Source organism: Pelodiscus sinensis, chromosome 11, assembly GCF_049634645.1.
Source record: "Pelodiscus sinensis isolate JC-2024 chromosome 11, ASM4963464v1, whole genome shotgun sequence".
NCBI classification, from domain to species: domain Eukaryota; kingdom Metazoa; phylum Chordata; order Testudines; family Trionychidae; genus Pelodiscus; species Pelodiscus sinensis.
In genome coordinates, this window is record NC_134721.1 from 32,900,508 (window position 1) to 32,923,029 (window position 22,522).

General features: G+C 47.9%; 1 protein-coding gene across 8 annotated transcripts in view; it reads right to left on the reverse strand.

Moving 5' to 3' along the window:
* The window catches only part of PC (pyruvate carboxylase), a 238,139-nt gene that overhangs the window by 208,161 nt on the left and 7,456 nt on the right, over positions 1-22,522 (reverse strand). The window contains exon 1 of one of the 8 annotated variants that reach the window (XM_075939021.1): positions 17,063-17,199. The exons of the other annotated variants lie outside the window; for them this stretch is intronic. The gene's annotated coding sequence lies outside the window, so the exon portion shown is untranslated. Of the gene's footprint in view, positions 1-17,062; positions 17,200-22,522 lie in introns of those variants that run through there. 8 annotated transcript variants of the gene reach the window in all.

Here is a 22,522-nt window from a genome sequence, read left to right on the forward strand (position 1 = left end):
TTATACAGTCCTCACTGACACTTCATAATTGTTAATGGCTTTATCACAGGAGTGTTGAGACACTCACAGAATACACTTCATAGCTTGTGTTGTCCACGTTTACTGCATCCTCCAGAGGCTCCTTGCATCCCCCCATTGACATCTACAGCTGACTGGGTGCCACCACTACCCCATTCCTCCCTATGTCAGGGACTCCTCACAATTCCCCCCCCCCCCAAAAAAAAATCCCCTTTGGGATCTGTGTGTTGCCCCTCTTCTCTCCCACACAAAATCCCTCCTTCCACCAAGGGCTCTGAGTTAGGGATTCAATAGTGTAGTTGATTAACTGATAAGCTTTTGCTTATAGGTTAATACTATAGACTACATGCATTTCTCCCCCACGCACACCACCAGTAATTTTTTTTTAGAAGGCTGGCCAGCAGCCTGGCTCAGTTCCAGCTCGTGCCGGATCCGGAACCTACCCTCACTGCTGCTCTTCTTTTAAAGTGTATTAGGAGTCAGGTGGGCAGGCAGCCCGGTTCATTTCTAGCTTGCACCAGGTCCGAGAGCTCAGACACACACCCCGGACAGGGGCTGCTGCCACTCCACACTGCTGCCTCTATATCAGAGGTGGCAGCAAGGGGTGACAGGAATCCGGTCCACAAGGGAAGCTGGTTTTTAAACTGGCTTCCCTCACGGAACAGCTCCCACCTGGCACCCCACGCTGCTGCCTCATACAGAGGCAGCAGCATGGAGTGGCATGGGGCTTCTCAGGAGTGGGGCTGGCGTGCAATGGCTGCCTGCCCCGCCCCCGAGTACCACAGACTAGTCGACTAACCAATAAGAATTCATGAGGTGACTGAACTATTCAATTAACTGATATTTAACATCCCTATTGTGAGCAGGGTTGCCAGGTGTCCGGTATTGAACCAGACAATCCGCTATTTAGACTTTGTGTCCAGTAAACAAATTGAGAAAATACCGGATATATAAATGTCCAGTACTTTCTAATTAAGTAAGTTTATCTGCTTTTCCCGGGCTCAGGACACGCAGCAATTAAAGGGGCCACGACTGCATTTTGGCCCAACCTACCGAATCCCCCCTGCAGGTCTCCCTGGTTACTCACTGGGGCTCCCCCTGACAAATAGTTATCACATTTTTTTTTGAAACTATCTGGCAACCCTAATTGTGAGGGCCCCTCATTTCCCAGTCTCCATACCAAGGTACCTCATTTCCCACCCCCGGTCAGAGCCTATGCACTAACCCCCAACAGTTTGATGGTGTTTCTGGCTGCCAAATGGTGAAACTAAAGCACAGAGACAAAGGGTCTTGCCCAAGAGTCATACAGGCAGGTTTTTGGCAGAGCATGGAACTAAACCCTGACCTCCCAAGGCCTAGGCTAGTGCCCTTCCCAAGTTCCTGTCCTGGAAGAGGCTGTTTTTCAATGTACCAGAACACAGGGGAAAGGCAATTAAACTGGAAGGGGTAAGATTTAAAACAAGACCCAAAAAAACATTCATAGCATTAGCCTGCAGAACTAATGGGTGGCTGAGACTAATAAATTAACAAGACCCAGCAGCGCATTACACCGAAGTGTGACCACTGAGCCACAAGGCAGAAGAGGCAGTTCTGCAAACCTGCACCTGGCATACTGGGTGTAGCCATCTCCAAAAGCAATGCGGCCATCTTAGAACTGAACACTGCAAAGGTCATTAAAGATCCCATCCCGATGTGGAAGATGCCCACTTTTTGGGTGAGGGGGGTGGTTCAGGAGGTCAGTCCTCCTCTCTGGCTCCCTTTTCTGCATTGTAAAAGAGATAATCTACTCATCTTTTCCTTCAAGGCCCTTCATAGCCATTCCTCACCTACCCATCAGCTCTCATTCACCATCTAGTTGTTGATGCCTACATGCCATCAGTCCACGGTGCCAGCCTCCGTTACCCACTTGCTACATTTGCAAATAAGCTCTTTCTTGTGTTTTCCAATGTTGTCCCTTGTGCTTGGGAGGAGCTCTCTGTAAGCAATCACAAAGCCATTTCATTAACCTCCTCAAAACCCTCCTTGGCCATTATGTCTACAGTATACTCAACAATGGGTAGGCCAGAGGGGCATGGAGACCACTGCCTACCATGCGGATTCCTTAGACTCCCCCATCTATGTGTCTTCATCTGTAGTGTCTTGACTTATACTTAGACTGGAAGCTCTTTGGGGCAGAGGCCATGTTTGTTCTATGGCTGTACAGCACCTAGCACAACGTAGGCCAGTCCATGAGTAGGGTTTCTAGGTACTATGGGAATACAAATAATACATGCAGCTGTACATGGGAAAGCCCAGAGCCCAGGTGAGCAAGCTAATCAAAACACATGCCCTTTATTTAAAGGAGGCAAGATCCACTAGCTTCCAGGGCCGTTACTCTTGCAGCAGATGATTAGTCAGTTCCCACCTGGACTAGTGACCTGTGTGCACTTGACAGCTCTGGAGCCATCTAAAGTTCTATTCAAATGCCACTGGCACATGCTCAAGAGTGACTGAAGCTGGCAGAAAATGCACAGATCCAAACTTTATTGAGAAAAGCTCAGGTATTAATGCAATCTGTTTAGCAGAGAGGCAGGACAAGGACCAATGGCTGGGAATTAAAAGCCAGACACATTCAAGTGAGAAACACACAGTTTTAAGAGAGCATGGGATTAAACAATGGAACAATCTCCCACTGGAGGTGGTGGATTCTCTATCTCTTGAGGTCTTCACATTCAAACTAGACATCTTTCTGGAAAATATTTAGTCAAACATAAATGATTGGGCTCAAAGCAGGACAAGGGGGAGATTCTCTGGCCTATGCTATTCAGATAGGTTATTATTATTTATTACTAGTGGATTTACCCAGTGTTTCCTGGTAGTGCCAAACCAGAGCACTCCTCCACATTTCTCCATTTTATCTTTTTTTCTGTAAGGTTTATTGAGAAGCAATCGTATTCCAGGTTCATCCTCTTTTCCTGACTCATCTTGGTGCAGTCTCTTTCAACATTTGCTCACTTATGTCAATTATGAGGATTGTACTTGCTTTGGTGATTCTCTCTCTTCTGTTTGGTTTTATGAGACACAATCCCATTTCAGGCACATCACGTTCTCCTGGCACAACCAACTCGTTACATTGCTTTAAGTTATGATATGAGGTTGGACCTCCAACATATTGGATTTGGTGGCCCTAGCTCTGACCATTTAGGAGGCATTCTTGAACAAACAGACAGACAAACTCTCTAAAATATATAGTAGGTTTGTATTGTATTACTGATGTGCTTAAGAGTCCTAGTCACGAATAGAACCCTATTGTGCAAAATGATCTAATGGTCCCTTTTTGGCCTTTAAGTCTATGAAAGAGCAGAAAAATGTCTAGTTGACCTAAATTGAGTAAGAAAGGAACCTCCCTCTGATTTCTTTCATTCTACAGAGGCTGTATCTTTAGGCTCCACACAACAAAGAACATGTGATTTCTCTCAGACACAGTTGGGTTTCAAATAACCGTGTTTAGTAGGCCTTGTATTTCTGCATATAGCTACTTATAGACACTGCTGCCGCATTAAATTCTGGTGACTTTGACAATAGAGGACAAGGAGGCCAACCAGAGGAGCCCTGGCTGGGTGGGGCAGGCAAGCCCCATCCCTGGTGGGGATTGCTAATTGGGAAGGGGAGCAGCTAATTGAGCAGCTAATTGGGCAGGGGAGAAGCGGGGCCACAGAAGCTGGGGAGCTCTGTCCTGGGGAGCTCCAGGAGGCTAGAGCCCAAGTCCAAGCCCTGCAGGCTGGAGCCAAGTGGCAGTGGAGCTGGAGTGGAATCAACTGCAGGGAGGGGGGGAGTGTTCTGGGACGCCAGTGGCAGGGGACCTCCCTATATCCAGAAAATTCCCTCATTCGGGACAAGTCAGGTGCCAAGGGTGTCAGACAAAGGAGGTCCAACCTGTATTATCCAAATCCTAGATGCTGTCAGGTCCTTTCTTTAATTAGGCATGTGAACAGATAACGGGGCAATGATTACCAGGTAGGGAGCAGCCCCCATCCACAGCCTGCCATGGACAGAGGACTGTTTCAGTCCTGCCAGGCCACCATGCATGACCACCTGACCATCCTGCACTGCTAACAGCTGGGACTGGGAGTGGACCCCAGCTACCAGCCCCACACAAGGCTGGAAGTGGGAGCCCCAAGGGTTAAGGGCTGGTCCAGCAGGGCTGGAGCAGTCTCCTGCCTAGGATCCCGCTTAGTCAGTTAACTAGTTAAACATTAGGTTAACCTAATGTTTAACTCGTTAACAGAGCAAACAGGATTTTACAGCCCTTTCTTTAACCACACCCCGGTTGGATGATCTGACTTTGAGACGTGCCCATGGGACACTATGTGTACATTTTTTTAAACCCAATTCTGCACATACTCAGTCTATTAAAGATCTTGTATGGCCAGCCCATTTAACCCATGTGGGTCATGTGATCCGGGAAGCAATCTATTAAGAAAGAAAAGAAAAGAAAAGAAAAGAAAAGAAAAGAAAAGAAAAGAAAAGAAAAGAAAAGAAAAGAAAAGAAAAGAAAAGAAAAGAAAAGAAAAGAAAAGAAAAGAAAAGAAAAGAAAAGAAAAGAAAAGAAAAGAAAAGAAAAGAAAAGAAAAGAAAAGAAAAGAATCATCATGTGGTTCACTTTCAAAACGGGGCCAGCCACAGTAGTTGAGACTCTGGCAACTTGGCAACTTGTCAGCTGGCACAACTCATGAGAACTGACATAGCATCCCGCTCTTTAACTCTACACAAACCCATGCTCAGACCAAGCACTGTGGGGTTCTGCCACAGTGACATCTGCATCCTCTTGCTGAGCAGAGGTGAAAGGCCTTGGAGGGTGGGGTGGATAGAGGTTTTATCCCAAATGAGCTTTAGGTTAAAGTTGTATTTTTTTTTAAATTAGCACCATGGTTGGTAGCAGCTAGAGACCTGACTGAGATCAGGGATCCATTGTGCTAGATTCTGTGCAGTCAGATTGGAGGTGGTGGAGGGGCGGGGATTGCACGCCGAGATACAGGAAGAGTGAATTGTGTTCAAAGACGCACCAGTAAAGTCAATATAGTTAACCATCTACAGGAAGCATATACAGGCAGTCCCCGGGTTACATGGATCTGACTTACATCGGATCCCTATTTACAAATGGGGTGAGGCAACCCCGCACTGGCTGCTTCCCCCCAGCAGACCAGGGAGATGCGAAGCTAGCGTTTCCCCCCCCCCCCCCCAGCAGACCAGGGAGACGCGGAGTGGCTTTTCTCAGCAGACACCTCAGCTTGAGAATAAAGGACTGAGGGAAGTGAGGTGTGGGAGAATAAAACTGAGCTCTGGAGAAATGTTTGGCTAGAGTTTCCCCTACAATATGTACCAGTTCTGACTTACATACAAATTCAACTTAAGAACAAACCTACAGTCCCTATCTTGAACGTAACCTGGGGACTGCCTGTATAGACACTTCAAACCAATATACACTCGGCTGACATTGATTTAGCTTAATTTAGTAAGGAAACAATTTTATTAGAAATCTAAATAAATCAGGTTTAAATTAAATTATGAGTTTTCTGTTTGTTTGCCTGCCAAGTTTTCTAAACTGGTAGGTATTAAATGGAGATATTAAAATGTGTTTAAGTAAATAGGTAACAAGCAGAAAATTTTAGCAGTTACACGTAGCTCACTTGCCCCCACCACCTGCGCTGCTGTCTGATGCAGAGGCAGCAGAGCGGGGCTGAGGGCAGGCAACTCCCTGGGAGTTGATGCATGCGGGGAGGCAGCTTTTAAGATGGTTCCCTATGTGTACTGGCAACCTGCATGTAACCATGAAAGTTACCCGATGAGCCCAGGCTCATCAGTTAACCGTTTACACAGTTACACGTTCACATCCATAGTCTTACACTAAAGTAACTTTATGTAGATCAGGATGAATGTCCAGGAGAATTTACAGGCAAAGATCTAAGGCAACACATTGCCAGTGGAGACAGGGAAATATTAATGCCATTAGACAGAGCGCGAGGAAGACCTCATCTGGAATACTGTGTGCAGTTCTGGTCACCAAAAGTGAACCTAAACTGAGCCAGGTGCTGAAAAAGCTCCTAGGCTGACAGGGAATGGTGGCATGGAGACTGAAAGAGCTGGGCTGGTTAGGCTGACAGTATGTCTACACTGTAGAGTTTTTTCAGAATAACAGCTGTTTTTCTGAAAAAACTCCAGTTACGTCCACACTGCAATCACGTTCTTTGGGGGGAAAAAAATCAAAAGAACTGAGAGGGTTTTCCAACATTGGTAAACCTCTTTCTAAGAGGAAGAGTTCTTTTGGAAAAAGGCGTGTGTGGGCAGGGAAGAGGGAATTCTTTCGAAAGAAGAGGAAAGAGGGAAAAGCACAGGTGCCCTGGTGGCCACTCCATCCATAGTAATCACAGTTTAAATGTGAGATAGCATCCATTCAGTGTAGACACTATCTTTTGAAAAAGCAGATCGCTTTTTCGATGCACTTTTGCTGTGTAGACGTTCTCTTTCGGAAGAAGTTTTTTTGGAAGATCTCTTCCAGAAAAGCTGCTTCCAAAAGAAGCCTGCAGTCTTGACATAACCTGAGAAGGGATCCGGTTGCTCTATATAAATACATTGGCAGGTTAACCCCAGGGAAAGAGAAGAGCCATTGGAGCTCAAGGACACAAGAACCACTGGGGATAAGCAGCTCAGGAATCAATAAAAGCTGAAAATGAAAAAGTTTCTTCCTGTCAGAGGAAGAAAGTTCTGGAACAGCCTCTCTGGTGGAGAAGTGGGGGGAGAACAACTCAGCTAGCTACCCATGAGGGTAATTAACAAGAAGAACAGACCAATGATTGTGGAGAATTCTCCATTGCTGGAAATTCATAAATCAAGACTGGATTTTTTTTAAGCAGATTTGCTGTAGTTCAACCAGGAATCAATTCAGAGCAGAGTGACATGGCCTGTGATGTACTGCAGGTCAGACTAGATGAGCACAGCGGACCCTTCTGCCTTGAGAATCTATTAATCCAGATTTTAGATAAATTTATGAACGGGATGATGCAAAGGGGTTGCTTGTAATAGCAGGGAAATGGACTCAGCAACCAGGAGGTTCCTTTCACACCTAAGTTCCTATCCAGTTTACACACACAAATTGTCCCACTTGAACTCTACTGGTACACAGCATTGCTCGCATGGGTGCAGTTATATTGCTACAGAAGTGTTTCTACTGGTATTGTGATGCCTACATGGGACACAGCACAAACTACACCAATGCCAGGCATCTTTATACCAGTTACTAAAGGCTTTTTAGTCTGGAAGAGAATGGCAGGACAAGAACCAGTGGCTGGACGTAAAAGCCAGAACAACTCAAATTAGAAAGAAGGTGCAGTTTTAGCAGTGTAGGAGACTAACCACTGGAACAAACTTCCAAGGGAAGGGTGGATTCTACAGCTCATGAGTCTTCAAATCAAGATCTGGTGGCCTTTCTGAAACAAAATGCTGGGTTCAGTGCAAAGGTAGCTGGGTGACAGATTTTCTGGCCTGTGCTATTCTGGATGCTTTAATGGTCCCCTCTGATCTTAAAAATCTCATGACTATTGGTTTAATAACAGATATAGGCTGACAGCCTCTTTATGCTTCATCTTCCCATCTGTAAAATGGGAATAATTCCCTCGCACATGGAGTGTGTGAGGATACATACAATTAAAGTTGTGATGCGCACAATAGCTACGGCTATATAAAGAGAAACTGGGATAAGTTTCCATACCAGCCTAAACAATTGTCAGTGGCAATTGGTACCTCTCCCACAATGCACAGCTCCCTAGAATCACTGCCAGTAATTTGTATTGGGATAGTGCATAGGGGTCTTAAACACGGATCACCCTCCCATTTTACTCCAGAAACAGAGACTACAAAGATAGTCCCTGCCCACAGCTGCACTGGATCTTTATGGAGAAAAATGCACATAATCAGGCCCCCAAAGAGACAATGAAATATCCTCCAACTACATATACTTATGTGGGATTTCTGATGCAATTTTAAATGGGAACAGGGTTTCCAAATTCCTCTGGCAGCTTTTGAAGAGCTCACCCATGTGTGTGTTAGATGGAATTCAACAGCCTGGAGCAACTGCTTATTACTGTGATGAGGAAAGAGGAACCAAGTGCAATGTAGCTTAACTAAACAATGACTAATGGGACTACAGCTATCTATTTTTGAAACCCGTTAAGCCTGAAGGAAGAAGGATTTGAGTTCAGGACAAGAATCAGTGGGTGAAATTCACTGATTGGTGTGATACGATCCAGAGGAGTCTTTTCTCAGCTGTTTCAGATTGGTGGCCCTTCTTCCAAGCCAAATAATGTCACAACACTTACTTTATCTGCATAGTAAATGAATCGATGATAAACTTTAACATACTGGGGAGGAGGGGTGTTTCAGGAGGTTTCATAGAGCATAAGGTCGGAAGGGTCCATTAAATCTATTCTGACCTCCTCTATAGCACAGACCAGTACATTTCAGCCATCTACACCTACATTAAGCCCAAAGACTTAAGTGTGGTTACATTAAAGTATTTTGGTCCTTGGGAGACTAAGCTACTGTGGAGCAGGAAGCAGGAGAGGCTGAGGGGCGATCAATGACCAACGTACAAAGCCGCCTGATGGCAAGGATTGCTGAGGGGAGCCATGCCCAGGTGATCCCAGAAGGATTCAGGATTCCCTGCCCAATGCCTTTCATAGCACCTTCCCCAAGGGGTCACAACCCATCAGCTGAGAAGCTCAGGACTAGATAATTAGAATGGTCCATAAAGCAAATGTGAGCGTTTTCTTTCATTATTATTAATAGTATATTTTCATCTGTCACTAGCAGAGTGTACCTGTCCATATGGTTTTGACTCTATCATCCCTCTTTGTATCCTCCCACTGGCTCCCCCTTTTCCAGCATATCAGACAAAGGTTACTTATCTTCACTTTCAAGGCCCTTCACAGCCACTCCCCTCATACCCATCAGCTCCCATGCACTAAAAGAAGCAGAGTCCCACCTCCAATCAGCTCACAGTGCCAATCTCTATTGCCCACTTCTTACATTAACTAACACACACACACACACACGCGCGCGCGTATCTTTGTGCTTTCTCCCGGGCTGCCCTCAAGGTTTGGGGGAGGAGGGGCAACATCTGTAAACATCAGCAAAGCTACCTCATTCCCTCCTTCAAGCCATGAGGTACCAAAAACCTGACAAGGATGAGACCACTGGTGTACAGATGCCTCTGCCCACCATACTGAGCCTTGTGTCAGTGGACATGGGAAAGTCAGTGGATGTTGTGTACCTTGACTTTAGCAAGGCTTTTGATACGGTCTCCCACGATATTCTTGCCAGCAAGTTAAGGGAATGCGGATTGGATAAATGGACGGTAAGATGGATAGACAGATGGCTAGAAGGCCGGGCCCAGCGGGTAGTGATCAACGGTTCGATGTCAGGATGGCGGTCGGTTTCTAGTGGAGTGCCCCAAGGTTCTGTTCTAGGACCGGTTTTGTTCAATATCTTTATTAATGACCTGGATGAGGGGATAGATTGCACCCTCAGCAAGTTTGCAGATGACACTAAGCTAGGGGGAGAGGTAGATACGCTTAAGGGCAGAGATAGGGTCCAGAGTGACTTAGACAAATTGGAGGATTGGGCCACTAGAAATCTCATGAGATTCAACAAAGACAAGTGTAGAGTCCTGCACTTGGGACGGAAGAACCCCAAGCATAGTTACAGGCTGGGGACCAACCAGTTAAGTAGTAGTTCTGCAGAAAAGGACCTGGGGGTTACAGTGGATGAGAAGCTAGATATGAGTCAACAGTGTGCCCTTGTAGCCAAGAAGGCTAATGGCATATTAGGATGCATTAAGAGGAGCATTGCCAGCAGATCCAGAGATGTCATTATCCCCCTTTATTCGGCTTTGGTGAGGCCACATCTGGAGTACTGTGTCCAGTTCTGGGCCCCCCACTACAAAAAGGATGCGGACGCATTGGAGAGGGTCCAGCGGAGGGCAACCAAAATGATTAGGGGTCTGGAGCATATGACCTACGAGGAGAGGCTGAGGGACTTGGGTCTGTTTAGTCTGCAGAAGCGAAGAGTGAGGGGGGACTTGATAGCAGCCTTCAACTTCCTGAAGGGAGGTTCCAAAGAGGATGGAGAGAGGCTGTTCTCAGTAGTGACAGATGGCAGAACAAGGAGCAATGGTCTCAAGTTGTGGTGGGAGAGGTCCAGATTGGATATTAGGAAAAACTATTTTACTAGGAGGGTAGTGAAGCATTGGAATGGGTTACCTAGGGAAGTAGTGGAGTCTCCATCCCTAGAGGTGTTTAAGTCTCGGCTTGACAAAGCCCTGGCCGGGTTGATTTAGATGGGATTGGTCCTGCCTAGAGCGGAGGGCTGGACTTGACGACCTTCTGAGGTCTCTTCCAGTTCTGATTCTATAAGGGGATGGTTGGATGAAATAACATGATCTTGGTAACTAATTGACCATTCATTTCCAGTTGGAAATAGGTCAATGGAGGGATGATAGGAGTTGCTATAGGGAACTTTCTGGGTGTCTGGCTGGTGAGTCTTGCCCACATGCTCAGGGTTTAGCTGATCGCCATATTTGGGGTCAGGAAGGAATTTTCCTCCAGGGTAGATTGGCAGAGGCCCTGGAGGTTTTTCGCCTTCCTCTGTAGCATTGGGCACAGATCACAGCTGAAGGACTCTCTGCATGTTGGGGCCTTCAAAGTATTGGAAGGCTTCAATATCTGAGACATAGGTGAGAGGATTATTCTAAGAGGGGTGGGCGAGATTCTGTGGCCTGCACTGTGCAGGGGGTCAGACTAGATGATCATAATGGTCCCTTCTGACCTTAAAGTCTATGAGTCTATGAGTCTATGAGTGTCTGTCACCATCTGTTATCTCTTGGCTTATACTTAGTCAGCTTTTTGGGGCAGGGACCATCTATCTGTTCTATGTTGTGCCTAGCACAATGGGACCTGGCCCATGACAGGGGCTCCTGGGCGTGGCTTCCATGCAAACAATCCATTGTAATCTGCACCATATGGGGATGGATATTTCACTCCAGTTCGGACTGGGTAGCACACGGCGAGAGAGGGGAGATTCTTTCTAAGGCCAATTGTACCCTAGAAAAACTGTGCGGCTATAGTTCAGTCTGGTTGAGCAGTGACATAAGCCACCCCAGCAAAAGCATCAGTTTGCTGCAATTACTGCACCAGCCCCAGGGCTTTTGCTGGCATAGAAACATTGCCCCAAAACCAAAATGCACAACCCAGTCTCCCCCATAAGAGGCGTAGCTATACCAGAACTCTCTTGCACAGGCTTCCTCCAGGACTCACTTCACAGCTTACCTTGAGGGATCAGCAAGAGACCACGCCAGAGCAACTACACTTCACAGCTATCTCGCTCTTCTGGGGAAGTGCTCAGACTTGTCTGAACAGGGATGGTCAGACTGGAAGAACCAGACTGAAAGGCAGCAGATCTGGGCTTTCCCTGGCGATTATAAACTGGTTCTGTTCCTGTAACTTAAGCCAGGCCTTCCCTCCATACTTCTGCCCATGGTCGAGGGAGCGGTCTGAGTGGTGCCAGCAAAATCCCGTTGCGTAGAATGAGGTAGAGTGTAAATTTATGGCACAAGAGCTATTCCGGAATAGCCCCCATATGAACATTTATGCTGAACAGAAGTTCCTTTTGCAAGTTAAGCTGAATTCAAATTCAAAGTGGATTATATAGGCAAGGGCCTCCTACATGATCGAATCCAATCCCTGCTACCACTGCCAACCCCATTTAGAATCCTGGCAGAAACTTAGTCAGCAGCATCCTCTAGGGTTGCCAGGTATCCGGTTTTGAACCGGACACTCCAGTATTTGAGCTTTCTGTTCGGGATACAAATTGAGAAAATATAAAAAAGAAAATATAAATGTCTGGTATTTTCTAGATAAGATGTAATGTAGATTGTGATGTAATGTCAAGCGTGTCTGGTATTTTCGTTGAAACCATCTGGTAACCCTAGTATCCTCAAATGAATCAAGGGTATTTGTTCTCCACTGCTCCTATGGGAAGGCTGTTCCGGAACCAGAGGAGACCCTTCTGATGGCTAAAACTCTCCTTAACAGTCTCCACTGATTAATGGTCAGTTTAACCCCTTTGATCTTGTGCTGACATTTTCCTTTCGCTTCAACAGCTCTTCCCCCTCTCTGGGGTTCTCCCTCAATACATTTAGACAGGAAGCAACCAGATCCCTTCTCAGCTATCATTGGGTCAGGCTAAATAAGCCCAGCTTTCTCATTCTCTCATAAGATCAGCAGTCCCTGCCCCTGTTCAGCCTAAGACCCCTTCCCTGCACCTGACCCATTACGCTAAATCAGATTAAGCTAAATCAGAAAAAAGGCACTCTTTACATCAGGGTCCTCAGAGGAAGCTATTCTGCAAGAGGTATTGTAGTTCATTTCCCTAAATAGATCTAAATGCTGAAAACTATTGCAGTATTGCCGCCCCTACTGTTTTATCAAGAGTCTGGCAATATTTGCCATTTTCCAAAAAGCCTGAGGCTCATGCCATCACATGACAGTGTTAGAAAATGTCAACTGCTTTTTTGCATGAAAAGATAAGGCTCCACCCTGCACAGTTCCAAGAAAAAAACGTGAAACCTTGAAGCCACTGGACCCTGCAGACTCAGAAACCAAAAGACAAAGACCCCAGCATTTTTTTAATGGCCAGATTTTTAGTCCAGTCTCACACTATCGTGCTGTGTGATGGCTGGTTTTTTGAACACACTGGTAGAGCCCTGCACAGACACAAAATCTGTATTTGCAGCTGAGCCGCAAACATGGTTTTAGTGGATCTCAGCAGATTTTCAGAGCTCTAGACACTGGCAATACTCATGTGCTCAGTGAAGGCCTGTTGAATATTCGTTGCATTGCCAGATTACCCATGTAAATCTGCAATAATTAATTTGCAAGCCCTTGACCCCTTATCAGTACCATGTCTGAAGTGGGCTCAATAAAGAGCCCTCCCTCCCAATTACAGGCAACAGGAGCTTCCTTTGCACTGCCAAGTAGCACACACTCTTCTCCAGCTCAGTCATGCAGGCAACCCAATTAGTAATGAAAAAATTGCCAACTATTCAAAGACAGAAGAGTTCTAAAATAAAACAGATCTCAGCTTGTCTGGGACTGCAGACAACCTGAGCCAAACTGCAGGGTGGGGGACCAGAGGGAGCTGCCAACCAACACCACCTGCCCGATGACTCCAATGGGGGGGGGGGGGGAAAGAGATGCCCCTTGCACAACAGAAATAGCTAGGTAACTAAGGAACTTATACATGACTCTAGTATCTGAGCATTTCACAGCTGCTAATGCATTTATCCTTATTGTGAGGTAGGACAGCCCTGTTATCCCCATTTTATAGATGGGAAAATTGAGGCACAGAGAGGCTCAGTGACTTGTCCAGAATCACAAAGAAGTTTTGTAGCGGGGCAGCAGCCCAGATCTCCCAAGTTGGAAACTAGTGTCTTAACCACTGAGCAAGGTTCCCCATAAACTGGACACCTGCGCACTTGCACAGCAGTTTTCTGGTCTCTGCTCAGAAGTTCAGAGCTCCCATGCAGGCAGAGAGAACAACTGATTGGCGGGGAAGGGGCTCTCACTGAGCAAGCAGCTAAATGGAGCTAGCTGCCTGCTTGAACTGAGGAGTAACCAGAGCTGGTAAAAAGGGAAATAAGGAGACAATTAGTATCTGGGAGGATAGGGAGGGAGGGAGGGAGTAAGTAATTAAGTGGCTGATGAGGAGTCAGAAGGGACAGGAGTTTAGAGCATCCCTCTGCAGGAGGAGAGAGAGGCAGAAACTCAGCACTCTCAAGCCTCCGGGAAGCGGGAGATAAGGGGCTGACTGCATGGTGTAGGTGGGGGAAACAGAGGGTAGGCGGGTGCTGGCATCTGTGCAGTGAGGTAGAGGCAGGGGGCAGTTTGTTTGGGGTGTCTGACTAGCTGCAATCCTCTCTGTCTGACTGGGATGAGGTGGGGAGCAGGCTGCACGGGAAGTATGTGTGCCAGGACATTTGTATGATTGCATTGCAAACAAAGTTTGCATAGGTGTTAATGGCTTAAGATAAGAAAGAAAAAGATTCTTTTAACAGAATGTTTTAGGAGTGTTGCAGAGATCTAAAACTCTGAATTTAATGATTTTTAAAAAATCTGTGTTACTAATTAATACATGATAATCTTAAAAAACAACAAATGATCTGGTAGCACTTTATAGACTAACAAAACACGTAGATGGTATCATGAGCTTTCATGGGCACAGCTCACTTCTTCAGATAACCGGTCATCTGAAGAAGTGGGCTATGCCCACGAAAGCTCATGACACCATCTACGTGTTTTGTTAGTCTATAAAGTGCTAACAGACCATTTGTTGTTTTTTAAGTTTATCCTGTACAGACTCGGCTACCCCCTGAAGCTAATTACAGTGAAGTCTTGGTTATCCGACCTAAACGGGACCGAAGGATAGTCGGATAACCAGAAATGTTGAATAATAGGGACAGCAGTAGCGGCAGCGGGGGGGGAGGAAGCATCCCAAGCTGGTTCCGCTCTTTGTCTCGGGGGAAGTTGGCGCGTGTGCTGCCCCCTCCCCAGCAGATTCCGGACACCGCGTCCTCCCCCCTTCCTCTTCCTCTCTCCTGCCCCGGGCCGTCCGGACATACCCGGAGCCCCGGCGCTCCTGCCTCTCCTCAGCCCGGTGGCGGCCCCTCCCCTCGCCACCCCTCCTTCCCTTCCTGCCTCGGCCCGGACATGCCCAATTTCCCAGTGCTCCTGCCTCCCCTCGCCACACCTCCCCTCCCCTTTTCTTCCTGCCTCGGCCCGGACTCCCTTCTTGCTCCGGCCAAGAGCCAGGCTCGCTCTGCAGGGGGACAACTCCCTCCCTCCCCCCCCAGCCTTCCCCTTCCTCTTCCTCCCCCGGGCCGCCTGGATGAGCCCAAGGCCCCGGCGTTCCTGCCTCCCCTCACCATACCCCCCCTCCCCTTCCCTTCCTGCGTCGGCCCGGACTCCCTGCTTTCTCCGGCCGGGTCCAGGCCCGCTCCTAAAAGCGGAGCCGCTAACGTGGCAGGACGGCCAGGATTGGGCCCCGAGCAGGACACGGGCTTAGCATACCTGAACGCCGGGTGAGTCTGCAGCATGAGCGTAAGCTGCCCCAGGCGTGGGGCGGGGAGGTAGGGTTGCCAAGCCTGCACTGCGTGCCATTGTCGTATGAAGTGTCCCTGGAGTCCCGTGCCATCACGAGACAGGCGGCACCGTCAGATAAAACGGACGGTCAGATAGTGAAAGTCGGATAACCGAGACTTTACTGTAATACATGTATTGCATTAAGGCCAGATCTTTGCTATTTGGTGGAGTTCTGGCTCTTATGAGTCAGAGTAGCAAGTTCTAGCTTGAGTTGTTGGAAAGGTTGATACCTGTACTCCACAGGCAGTGTTAATTTTCTTTATTTGATTTCATACTAAATATTATAAGCATTGCTCCTTGTTAAATATCCCTTGTTTTAGTATATTTTCTTTCACACATATGGACTGCTTAAAATTATGTGTGTGTGTTTTGTTTGTATTGGTGGTGCACATCCACACACTCACTACCTCAATATTGGTGGTGCACATCAGAAATATCAACCCGCCCAAGGATAGAAAATGTTAGAGGGAACACTGCCACGGAGCCATCCTTCCTCCCTTGGAGGACTGCCCTTTTGGACTTGAGCAGCTGCCAAGGGCTTGAATGCTGAGATCAGTGGACTCCATGGCTTGGACCTTTGAACACAATGCAAGAATGGCTAGATTGTGGAATTGCGGTCAGTAGCGGTTAGAGCAAGGGACCGGGTTCTCCTCTCCTTTCTGAAAGGGGAGTCTTGTAGTTAGAGGACCGGTGAAGTTCCTGGGTTCCATCTACAGGAAGGGAAGGGGAGACCCAATGCTTAGAGAAGGGTTGGGGCTGATAAGATGCCTGAGCTGTATTCATAGCTCTCCCACTAATTCACTGTGTGACCTTGGCCAAGACCTTTCCTCCTCTCCGTGCCTCACTTTCTCCTGTAAAATGGTGATAATGCTCGTGAAGAACACAATGATCCCAACCAAGATCCATCAGACCATACACTCTGGTCAAACCTGCTCAGCTTCCCCCTTCCCATCGTCTATCCAGGCTCATGCATAAAAGAGAACTGAATTGGGCTGCCAGGGACTGGAAAGCCGTGCACAGCTCAGGTCACCCTGCTCTAGAACAATGGACCCAAACTGGCCCACCTCAGAGGAGTGCTCCTAGGCTGATCCAGGAAACAGAGAGCTGCTCATACAGAGCTGGCTCTGCTTAGCCTGGCCAGAGAGAGGCAGAGAGGGGATCTGCTCCCTGAAAATTACACCCAGGATACCAGCAGGGAGGGAGAAGAGTTACTGAAGTTGTAGGACAGTGTTGGCACAAGAACAAATGGGGACCAATTGGCCAGGAATCAATGGAGGCTGAGAGGAGAAGGTTTGTGCCCAGCAGGGAAGGGAGGTTCTGGAGCAGCTCCCAGTACCAGGAGTGGGCGGTGCAGGCAAACAACCCAACTCGTTTGAAGACGGAGCTGCCTATGTTTCCAGCTGGGATTCCATCAGAGGGTTGGCTGTGACAGCTCAGACCAATCTCAATGACCCCGGAGGCTCCTTAGTTGCATTTGGGTGGCGCTAGCCTGCATCCACACTGCAGAATGGTCCCCAGCTCTTCTTCAGTACTTTTTGTCCCTGCATCTCCAAACGCTTTACAAAGGAGGTCTGTATCGTTAGCAAACTTGAGGCACAGAGAGGGGCAGTGACTTGCCCAGCAGGGTAGAGGCAGAGCTGAGAAGAGAACCTAGCTTTCCTGAATCCCAGTCCAGTGCTCTAGCCACTAGGATATGTTGCTAAGAAGTTACAGTCATTTGAGTTTTAGCCTATTACTCATCTCCAACCAGCCATCCCAAGCTTACAGCACCACCCTCCTGAGCGAGAGTTTGTGCACATGTGGACAGGACTTACCTGCAATAAACTCAATCTTCCAGCGAGGTGCTCCCAGGGGAGTCAATCACACAAACAATGATCATTAAAATCCTTCCTTCACACACATCCACAGTGCTGAAGGCCGCATTTCCAAGCAAAGACTTGAACTGCAAAACAAGCCTCACCACAACGGATACGTTTTAGGGTTACTCATCCGCTGCTTCTCGCAAGAACATGAATCAAGACTGTGCCAGCGGCAAGATCAGAAACATTCTCTGCCATCACATGTGGAACAGGATGTTCCTACTGAAGGCTAAGAGCCGTATCTCCCAATGAGGGGGAAGTGAGGGTGATGGATTAAACAAGAAGGGGCAAGCCAGAAGACTGAAGGAAGGTGCAGGACTTGAAATCATGTGAGCAAAGCTGTAGGCAGTTTTTTGGGAGGCCCATCTCAGATGTCTGCTGCAGGTAGTCGGACTGCCATTCCAGTTATGACAAAGTTTTAACCACTTAGGAAGGCTATAGCAGCATTTCCCCAAGGAAATCACACTTTGGAGCTCTCCTATCCCCCCAGAAGTTCTTTCCCCCAGCCAGGTCCCCTAGGATCCTTGGTCACCATCTCCTGCAACTATGGTCATAACAGATGAGTGCGTCAGTCTTGGCAGTTAGATTCATAGATTTTAAGGCCAAAAGGGATCATGAAACAATCTAGTCTGACCTCCTATATAAACACAAGACCCAGCTACCACGTATGGAGCTCAATATCCTGTGTTCCTCTAAAGCATCTTCCAGAAAAGCATCTAGTCTGGATTTGCAAATACTAAAACATGGAGAATCTCTCTCTTCCTTTGGGAGTTTGTGTCAATGGTAAATCACCTGCACTATTAAAAACAAAAAAAACCCTTATTTTTCCTTTGAACAAGTCGGACTTTGACTTCCAGTCATTACTACCATAGTGCTAGTCATGGACCATGAGCCCTGTGCATTACAAACACAGATGTATTGGTTCCTGTTCTGCCAGGTTACGGAGCCCTTTAGTACACAGTATTTGTACAGCTGCGATTTCTCCCTGTGAAGGTGATTACACATCATCAAGTCACACCTCGATCTTCCATTTGAGAAGCTAAACAGAGTGAGCTCCTCAGATCTCTCGCCACAAGGCATTTTTGCCACCTCCTCAAATCACATTTGTTGCTCTTTTCTGCACCCTTGCTAAAAAGGTCCACTCTGGCTCAGCCACCAAGATGAGCTTCAAAATATTCATTTATAAAGCTTTATAGAGGGAATGCCTAAACTATAGTAAATATTCTCCTATTTATGTAAGCACTTCACTTCTTCAATTGGGTGAAGGTTCACTGGCTCGAAATTAAAATGTGCTCAGTTTCAAGATGGTTTGGGTGTTTTTTTTTAACTGCAAACTCACTCTAGGATCTGAGTCATCCCCAGGAAGAGAGAAAATCAACAGCCCAGACTCTGCCCTTGGTGACCTCCTTTCCATCACCTGCACATCATGCCTTTGGCAACAACCAGGCCACCCCCACCAAAGGATTTGGATCTGCATTTGGTGACGGATGCCAGTGCCGGAATGGAATCCAGCTCTCCAAGGCTTGAGATGCTAAAGTTTGTGGCTCTGACAGTGAGGCAGGCAGGTTGAAGATCTGCTGAGCAAGAAGATGCTATTTAAACAGTTCATTTTCAAAGCAGTGCAATATTTTTCTTGCAGCTGACAACAACCAAATGCAGAGCCTTTGGATGGAGAAAAGTAACAGTCTTAACACAGAGCGTCTGGCACTACCACAACATGGAATCTCTTCTGCAATCAAGAGATCAGGTTGCCTACCAACCATAATAATCTCCTTGCTGAGCAATGTGTGCTCAGAGCTGCTTGGCTCCACTGATGCCTTGGTTCTGGTTTTGTAGTGAAGAGAAAAAGTTGAAGCCTACCTCTTCCACTGAGGCTGGCAGAACTCAAGCTACATGATCATGCAGAGAAAGGTATGTGCTTCCCCTCTCCAAGTAGGCAGAGATCCACCGCGAGTAATGCTTCTTATCCTCTCCTGTTGGCTAGGAAACTCCATCCCATCCTGGACTCCGTTATTCCCACCTTTGTCACTTCTCAGTTGAACTCCAGCAACGATCACATACCTGGGCACAAAGCCTTCAGTGCTCAGGAAGCTCCAAGTACAGACAGCTGCTGCAGCACATCTGCTCAGCCAAGCAGGCTTCCACGCAGACATCAGCCTTGTCCTCCACACCCGTAGATCTAAGCCTTGGACTCTGTCTGCAAGGCACTCCGTGGTCAGGGTCCAAGACATTTAAGAGCCATGATGAAGAACCTGGTTAACAGATCTGCTCCTTGGGCACAAAGTTGCTCTCAGCAAGAAAGGGAAAGTTCGCCTGTGCAGGAGACAGAACTCAGGGATAGATCCGTGGCTGTGGAATGAACTTCCCCAGGACCAAGGACCATCATGAACCTCCCCAACTTCCATTGCAAGGCCAGGCACGTTGAACTTGCTTTTTCTGACCAACATTTCTATTTAAAAAAATCCGGGACCACAGAAAAACCAGTCGGGGTCTGAACAAAAGTGAGTCCCTGTCTGAGAAGCAGAAAGATACTCCCCACATTTCCTTCACACACCAGAGCCTAGGGGGGGCCAGACTAGTAGATTGTGTGGTCCCCCCCAGGCTCTGGAGTTCAGTGTGTGGCAGGAAAGCAGGCTTGGGGTGTGGGCTCTAGGCAGGAGGGAGGGTGCAGGAGTGGGTTGGGGGCTGGTGGGTCTTGGAAGGCAGTAGGGTGTAGGAATGGGCTGGGGGTGAAAGAGCTAAGAGGGTGGTAATGTGCAAGAGTGGGCTGAGAGGGAAGTAAGGTGCAGAAGTGAAGTGGGGGTCAGGAGTCTGCATGGGAGGAGGGTGCAGGAGCCTCTTTCTCCCCCTGCCTATGGGTTGGAGCTGGACCTGGCTTGCCTGACTCTGGGCCACGAGGCTTGGGGCATCCCCGCACTCAGCCAGTGCTGGCCCTCCAGCCCTATGCGGGGAACTGGAGTGCCAGCACCAGCTGCCCAATGCTGGGGGTGAGCCCTGAGCCTCGGGGGTCAGATCCAGGTAAGCCGGGGGGCAAATCTGGTCCCCAGGCCTTCTGCTTCCCAACCCATGAAAGACTTCAGTAACTCAGCCACAGGTTAGGAGGGTCTATTACAGGAGTGCAGGGGGAGGGTTCCTGTGGCTTGTGAGGTGCAAAAGGTCAGACAAGATGATCAGGATAGTCCTTTCTAGCCTCAAAGTCCCTGAATCTATAACTATTGTCCAGGGTGAGGGGTTCCCAGGCACCACAGCAATATGTGGGCCCGGGGAACAAAGAAGTAGCCAGGACAATCTAGTGGATCCCATAACTGATAGATACTGCAGTGATAAGGGCATGGGTGTATCAGACAGACAGACACTGCTTGAGCAGTCAGGGGCTGCGCTGGATCACAGCACAGCCACTACAACAACACAAAAGCAGCCATTGCAGACACCTTCCCCACCCGTTTTATTTACTGCGTGTCCTTATTGGGTTGTCCGGCTCACAGCTGTGCTGGCACCTGACACTGTCTCCCTTCACCAGTAAGCGGCAAAGATAATTCTGAAAGCCAGCTGTGTCTTGCTGCTGAGCACCGAGCTGCACATTAACACGTCCTCCGGCCCTGCTCGCACAAGGAATGATGCAGCCCAGGCAGCCAGACAGACGTGGAGGGGGAAGCCTCGCACCTGTCCCCTGCGGAGGAATCCAAGGCACGAAGGCCCAGCTGATCAGCGGCCCCTTGCAATGCAGGAGAAGTTCCTTGTGGTTGCAAAGTGCTTCGCTCCCCATATATGAGAGTGCACACAGGGAGTGCGTGTGTGCCCGCTGAATGCTCCCTTCCCTCCCAGACATTTCACACTTGTATATGCACCCGCAAAGTGCTTCCCCCCCCACATGTGCATGCAAAGCACTCCCCCTGCACTCTCATGTGAGCACCATACACACACAAGAATACAAACCGTTCCCTCATGCACACACCTCTGCCTGCAACCAGGTGACTAGATAGCAAGCATGAAAAATTGAGATGGGATAATAGACATCAATAAAACAAAGCCCCAAATATCAGGACTATCCCTACAAAATCAGGACTTTTGATCATCTCAGTCTGCGCGCGCACACACTCACTCACACCTGCAAACTGCCCCCCCACTGCACACATTCACTCGTGTGTGTCTGTAAAGTGCTTCCTCTACACTCAAGCCTGCAAAGTGCCCCCTCTACACGTGTGCCTATAAACTGCTTCCTCCTACACACACACACTCAATCACATGTGCACCTGCAAAGTATTCCCCCCCAGATATCCACCTGGCATGTGCAAATTGCTCCCCCATCCACACATGTGTCTGCAGGCTTCTCCCCCTATAAATATCTTCCTTGATCCACTTAAAATCCTCCCTTCCACAGCAGCCGTACAAGGGGCTATAGCAGTAGACTCTGAAATCAGCTGAGCGTTATGATCAGGGCTCAGACTTGCTCCCGCTTCACCATGATAGTCAGAGAAGGGAGAGATCTACAGCCACCTCTCCACCCACTCCAGTGCAAAGTGATTTGAGGACAGAAATACCAAGTTATCCCAAAGAACAAAGAGGGAAATGTCTCAGGGGGCTACAAAATTGTTGTCCTGTGGCTCAGGATGACTAGGGTCGCCAGATGATTTCAACAAAAATACTGAACACACTTGCCGTTACGTCACAATCTACATTACATCTGATTTAGAAAATACCAGACATTTATATTTATATTATGTTTCCCGAACAGAAAGCTCAAATGCTGGACTATCCGGTTCAAAACCGGACACCTGGCAACCCTAAGGATGACGTTTGCCAGCTAGTGAAAGAAATCTAGAAACCAACAGAGTCTGATGCTCAGGCAACAGCCTCTGTTCTGCCCCATTCTCCAAGACCCACAGCATAGCTGATGGACAGCACCTCAGCTACGGCACTGATACCAGTGCTCTGTACTATCAGGCAGCACAACCTCTGCAAGCGCCAGTTAGGATACTGACTATCTAGAAGAGTTCAACTTGCACCTGATGAGTAATCCTCCTATGGCTGCCTGTGCCTGGGTTCTAAAGCATTCTACAGACATGAAAGAAGTCACAAAGCCTCTGTGTAGGTTGGCTTTCTCCCACCTTTTTACAGGTGGAGAAACTGAGGCCCTCCCTGACCATGCCCAAGGACACACAGAAAGGCAAAGGCAAAGATGGGAACAGAACACAGGAACTCCAGCTTCCAAGACCACTTGATCCTCACTCCCCTCAAGAAGGAAGGAATAGAAACCATGATTCCTGGCTCCTTGTTCTCTATACTCTCCACTCTAACCACTAGACATCACTCCCTCTTCCATTGCTACAAACAGAATCCAGCAATCCTGAGGCCCCCAAACCCACATTTGCCACAAAACTGAAACCTAGATGTTCTTGGAGATTAAATCATAGC